At 45.1% G+C, this 6,785-nt stretch overlaps 1 non-coding gene across 1 annotated transcript; it reads left to right on the forward strand.

Annotated features, from left to right (window-relative positions):
- Positions 1–925: 925 nt before the first annotated feature.
- Positions 926–998, forward strand: trnak-cuu (transfer RNA lysine (anticodon CUU)). Its single transcript has one exon. It is a non-coding gene; the product is annotated as a tRNA-Lys (tRNA).
- Positions 999–6,785: the final 5,787 nt, after the last annotated feature.

The raw sequence follows: 6,785 nt of genomic DNA on the forward strand, positions 1-6,785 counted from the left end.
CTTCTTTATATGTCGTTCAGTTTCCAAAATAAATGCTGACTGATTCTGATATAGGTTCAAACCGTTCATTTACAAACATTCCGATTTAGTTGCTTGCGCGGGGAGTTCAGCAAACACTTCGAATCACAGTCGCTGCGAGCACGGCTCGAACCAGCGCGGGGAAACCACATTGATTTCAAGTCCAACGCCTTAACAACTCTGCCATCGCAGCTGTGTTTAGTGTGTCATTCACTAGTAATTTGGTCGATAGAATACATTCTAAAACCAGCCTGGAATCACTCCAGGAAGTTATTGCATTCAAACGATCAACTGGGCCCCGGTGTTTATGTGAGGAGGGGTTGAATCTTCGTGGAAAATGACCATTGGATTTGGAGAGAGGGCTTGAGAGGCTCGAAAACCTCAGCTCCCTAAACGCACAATTCCACCGATTAAATAGATTGTGGAACAACATCAGTTACATTGGAAATATATTAGAAATTCAAATGGAACAGGACCACACTTTACAGTCTGGAAGAAAATTTAAATGATGAAATCTAGAAATTACAGCACAGAAGGAGAGCTGTGCAGGCCGAACGGTCACCTGATGACCTGATGATGCAACTAAAATGGTCACGTGTCGGGATTCCGGCAGTTCCCCGGATCCCGGTCAGAGCACAAGCCAGGAGGAGCTGCTCAATTATTATGTCAGTTATTTTTTATTACATGTCATTGGTCGCTAGTCATTGAGAGACCAGCATTTCTACATGGTGTCAGGGGTGGGCAGTATGGCAGAAGGACTTCACCGCATCAACATGCTTGTATCACAGAATCGTAGAATATCCAGCTCAGAAGTAGGCCATTCGGCCCTACAAGTCAGCATTGACCCTCCGAATGAGCACCGCAGCAACTCTCTTCAAGAAGAGGTTTAATAGACAGTGCACCAGCATCCCGGCTAGCTCAGTCGGTGGAGCATGGGACTCTTAATCCCAGGGTCGTGGGTTCGAGCCCCACGTTGGGCGCTTTCTTGTTATTATCTGAAAATGTTGATGCTGAATGAACTGTCTTCATAACAGGAACACAAGGTTCTGTCCCTTTACTGGGAATCCAGAGGTCTAAACGAACCTCGTGACAAAATTTAATAAATATGGAATTAAAATTGCTTCTCAGTAACGGCGCAGAAAGGTTCTGCTTCCGACGGATCTTACTTCCACAACTGGGAACACATTGCACAACAGATAATGATTTGACACAACTCCAGTGAAGATCTGTCACCGGCAGTGTCACGGTTCCATGGCAGAGAGCACGGTTACACAGCAGAGAGCTCAGTTACACAGCAAGATATAATTTTACAAACAGGGCCTCTCTGTGTGCAGCAGAAAACACATTTTCCGAAAAAAACAGTTTCTCCATCTCGGCACCTTTTCTGTGTGTCATTGTATGTGTGTCCTGATAGTCTCTTCCTGATTTTTTGTGTATCTTTCTCTGTCTGTTACAGCAGTGCTGCTGTTGTGTATTAATCTCACTTTTCCCAAACAGTAATTGTGATTGATAGATACAGAAACATTTCCAAACTGACATTCAGTACCAATGTCTGATAGAGACTGAAACCGACCCTCACATACAGTCCCAGACATTGACTCATAATGAAGGAATCCTGCTCTCACAAACTGTTGAGACTGGGGTGCAGAATGTTCCCTCCACTCGCGAACACTACCTGTGATTTACAGATACAGAACACATCTCAGTCAGGTGAGTAGCAGAGTTTGATGGGTACGACATGTATTCCACAATCACCTTCTCTGCGCCAGATAATCAGATGCAGACGACATGCGGCGTCTGTGTTGGTTTAACAAGGGTTTTGCCCAAGAACAGGAACAGATTTACACAATATCAGGGTATAAAACGTAGGAGCAGAAGTAGGCCATTCAGCCCATCGAATATGCTCCGTATTTCAATGAGATCATGCTTGATCTGATATATGACGTGTTATGGCCTTATATGGTGGCACGTTATCACAGTGGTTACCTCACAGAGCCAGCGATCCGGGTTCAATTCCAGCTTGTGGTCACTGACTGTGTGGACTTTGCACTTTCTCTCCGTGTCTGTGTGGGTTCCCTCCGGGTGCTGCGATTTCCTCGCACAGTCCAAATGTGTGCGGGTTAGGTGGACTGTCCATGCTAAATTGCCCCTTGGTGTTCAGAAAGTTGGGTGGTGTTACAGGGATGTGATGGGGACACAGAGGCTCTTTCAGAATATCGTTGCAGAATCCATTGGAAGAATGGCCTCCTTTTACATTTTAATGATCTCATGATAATACTAATGTCCACTTTCCCGGCATTTTATCTCTAGATTTCATGATGAACCTTTAAAACCAGCAATCCCACCAAGCCTCAGGTAGCGGTAACTCCTCAATGGTCGTTAATTTCCCGGCTGTCAGTCATTTGGCCAGTCTTGAGTGAAGTCACATCCTGGAAATGTCATACATTGATCCAGTTCTAAAATAAATTAAGTCCCTGATGACCATAGGCCCTTTGAGTGTAAGATCTGACTGGTGGTGATTTAACCTGAGGATCACCATACTTCAGGCGAGGAGCAATAATAATAATACTAATAATGTGTATGTGCCTTGGTAGCAGAAAAATACTTTTCACTGTACTTCAGTACATGTGACAGTAAGTCAAATCAAAGTGGTTCCTCTCTCCCTACCCGATCAATTCATCTCAATCAGAACAAGACTGAATTTTGAATTCTCGCTTTTCCAACACAGCTCGATGCAATCCGGTCTCACAACCTGGAATGGATTTGCACGTCAGTGATTGCAGATCCATCATCGAAAAATGAGTCCCACTTCCGAGAAAACAGCGTATGAAAAATGGACGAGGATGGGATTCGAACGCCGTTACAAAGCGAAATGGACTAGCAGTACATCGCCTTCACCACTCGGCCACCTCAACCGACAAGTGCATGCGTCAAAACGTCTTAATTCGTTTTGCATCCATGAACTAATGGAAAATATCCGCCCAGAGTCCAAAGATGTGCAGGTTAGGTGGATTGGCCATGATAAATTGCTCTTAGTGTCCAAAATTGCCCTTCGTGTTGGGTAGGGTTAGTGGGTTATGGGGCAAGGGTGGGGGTGTTGACGTTGGGTAGGATGCTCTTTCCAAGAGCCGGTGCAGACTCGAAGGGCCGAATGGCCTCCTTCTGCACTGTAAATTCTATGATCTTTGACTCCAGCCCCGTGTTCAATGTTGGAAATGCAGTGTTTTTCAATAAAATGAATTCCCATCACATTCAGGGACTTTTTTGAATGGACTGATGTGAAACACTTCAATATTATTTCCAATATGTTTCCACACAGTGTGAAAGGCCCCCGCTGAAAGACTGGAATCAACCAGCATTTGACAGCAAAAACAAACGCTCCTGGCTTCACAGAGGAATCCGTCGATCATCGGAACACACATTTCACGATGGACATTTTCTGATCATTCAGTTACAGGTTTCTACTCCTGCCTGGCTTTATTCCCCAGGAAATAGGGATTATATTCTTTCAGCGAGTCGTGAAAGTATACTTGGAGCAGATTAATGATAAATTATTGTGGTACGATGAGACTATTGCTGGTTGAAAGGTAAACTTTCCAGAAAGTGCCTTCATATTGTGGTTGATAGCAAATCGGCACCACATTTAAAACAAAACACAGCTTAACTCGTAAACTTAAATTAAACTAATTAATTAATTAGTGATGGCTGGTCAGGTGATGTGCTTGAGCTGCTTGATATGGGAGCTGGCAGATCCCATTGCGAGCTGCAGCGACCACATCTGCAGTAAGTGTTGGCTGCTCGAAGAGCTCCGGCTCAGAGTTGATGAGCTGGAGTCTGAGCTTCAAACACTGAGGCACATCAGGGAGGGGGAGACTTACCTGGACACTGTGTTTCAGGAGGCAGTCACACCTGTCAGAGTAACTAGTTTAAATCCTGCCAGTGGCCAGGGACAGCAGGGTGTGACTGCAGGTCAGGCAGTTAAAGGGAACCAGCAGTCAGGAACTCAGGAGCCTCAGCCCTTGACCATGTCCAACAGGTATGAGGCACTTGCTCCCTGTGTGGATGGCGAACAGGGCTGCAGGAAGGATGAGTCAGCTGACCAAGGCACCATGGTTCAGCAGGCCATTCAAGGGGAGGGAGTAAATAGGCAAGTTGTAGTTGTAGGGGATTATATTATCAGGGGGATAGATAGTATCCTTTGTGAGGAGGATAAAGAGTCCCGCATGGTACGTTGCCTGGTATATCTGACCGGCTTGAAAGGATACTGAGAGGGAGGGGGAGGATCCAGTTGTTGTGGTCCATGTCGGTACCAACAACATAGGCAAGTCTAGGAAAGAGGAACTGTTTCGAGATTATAAAGAGCTAGGATTCAAATTAAAAAACAGGTCCTCAAGGGTCATAATCTCCGGATTACTGCCCGAGCCACGTGCAAATTGGCATAGGGAGGCAAGAATAAGGGAAGTTAACACGTGGCTGAAAGAGTGGTGTGGGAAAGAGGGGTTCCTTTTCATGGGACACTGGCATCAGCTTTGGGACAGGGGGGACCTATACCGTTGGGATGGTCTCCACCTGAACCGAGCTGGGACCAGTGTTCTGGCGAAAAGAGTAAATAGGGTGGTCAATAGGACTTTAAACTAAAGATTGGGGGGGGGGAAGGGAAAGTCAGGGAACCAAGCGGTGAAGTAATCAATGGGAAGCGTAGCTGCTTAGGAATACAAAAAAGCACGAAAAGACAAAACTCAGGAGAGGTTACGATAGTCCCCATCCCACAAAATATGACACAGTGTACGGAAAGGCTCAGTAAACCAAGGTCCACCACACTAAGAAAACAAAAGGGACGGTCAATAGAGAATTAAAGGTGCTATATTTAAATGTGCGCAGTGTACGGAACAAGGTAGATGAGCTTGTGGCCCAGATTGTGACTGGCAGGTATGATGTGGTAGGCATCACAGAGACATGGTTGCAGGGGGTTCAGGACTGGCATTTAAACATCCAGGGATTCACAACCTATCGAAAAGACAGGGAGGAGGGCAGAGGGGGCGGGGTTGCCTTGTTAATTAGGAATGAAATTAAATCAAAAGCACTAAACGACATAGGGTCAGATGATGTGGAGTCTGTGTGGGTAGAGTTGAGGAACCACAAAGGCAAAAAAACCATAATGGGAGTTATGTACAGGCCTCCTAACAGTGGTCAGGACCGTGGGCACAAAATGCACCGCGAAATAGAAAGTGCATGTCAGAAAGGCAAGGTCACAGTGTTCATGGGGGACTTCAATATGCAGGTGGACTGGGTAAATAATGCTGTCAGTGGACCCAAGGAAAGGGAATTCATTGAATGTTTACAGGAGGGCTTTTTGGAACAGATTGTGATGGAGCCCACGAGGGAACAGGCCATACTGGACTTAGTGTTATGTAACGAGGCAGACTTGATTAAAGATCTTAAAGTAAGGGAGCACTTAGGAGGCGGTGATCATAATATGGTAGAATTCAATCTCCAATTTGAAAGAAAGAAGGTAGAATCAGATGTAAAGGTGTTACAGTTAAATAAAGGTAACTACAGGGGCACGAGGGAGGAACTGACGAAAATCGACTTGGAGCAGAGCCTAGTGGGAATGACAGTAGAACAGCACTGGCAGGAGTTTCTGGGAGTAATTGAGGACACAGTACAGAGGTTCATCCCAAAGAAAAGAAAGATTATCAGAGGGGGGATTCGGCAGCCATGACTGACAAAGGAAGTTAGGGAATGCATCGAACCAGAAGAGAAAGCCTATAAATGTGGCAAAGAGTAGTGGGAAGTCAGGTGATTGGGAAGGCTACAATAACAAACAGAGGATAACAAAGAGAGAAATAAGGAAAGAGAGGATCAAATATGAAGGTAGGCTAGCCAGTAACATTAGGAATGATAGTAAAAGTTTCTTTAAATACATTAAAAACAAACGGGAGGCAAAAGTTGACATTGGGCCGATCCAAAATGACACTGGTAATCTAGTGATGGGAGACAAGGAAATAGCTGAGGAACTAAATAAGTACTTTGCGTCAGTCTTCACTGTAGAAGACATGAGTAAAAGCCCAACAATTCCGGAGAGTCAAGGGGCAGAGTTGAATATGGTAGCCATCACAAAGGAGAAAGTGCTAGAGAATCTAAGAGGTCTAAAAATTGATAAATTTCCGGGCCCAGATGGGCTACATCCCAGAGTTCTAAAGGAGATTGCTGAAGAAATAGTGGAGGCGTTAGTTATGATCTTTCAAAAGTCACTGGAGTCAGGGAAAGTCCCAGAGGATTGGAAAATCGCTGTTGTAACCCCCTGTTGAAGAAGGGAACAAGGATAAAGAGGGAGAACTATAGGCCAATTAGCCTAACCTCGGTTGTTGGCAAGATTCTAGAATCCATTGTTAAGGATGAGATTTCTAAATTCTTGGAAGTGCAGGGTCGGATTAGGACAAGTCAGCATGGGTTTAGTAAGTGGAGGTCGTGCCTGACAAACCTGTTAGAGTTCTTTGAAGAGATAATAAATAGGTTAGACCAAGGAGAGCCAATGGATGTTATCTATCTTGACTTCCAAAAGGCCTTTGATAAGGTGCCTCACGGGAGACTGCTGAGTAAAATAAGTTCCCATGGTATTCGAGGCAAGATACTAACATGGATTGACGATTGGCTGTCAGGCAGAAGGCAGAGAGTTGGGATGAAAGGTTATTTTACGGAATGGCAACCGGTGACGAGTGGTGTCCCGCAGGGTTCAGTGTTCTCTTTATATATTAACGATCTAG

Source organism: Scyliorhinus torazame, chromosome 24 (assembly GCF_047496885.1).
Source record: "Scyliorhinus torazame isolate Kashiwa2021f chromosome 24, sScyTor2.1, whole genome shotgun sequence".
Taxonomy (NCBI): Eukaryota; Metazoa; Chordata; class Chondrichthyes; order Carcharhiniformes; family Scyliorhinidae; genus Scyliorhinus; species Scyliorhinus torazame.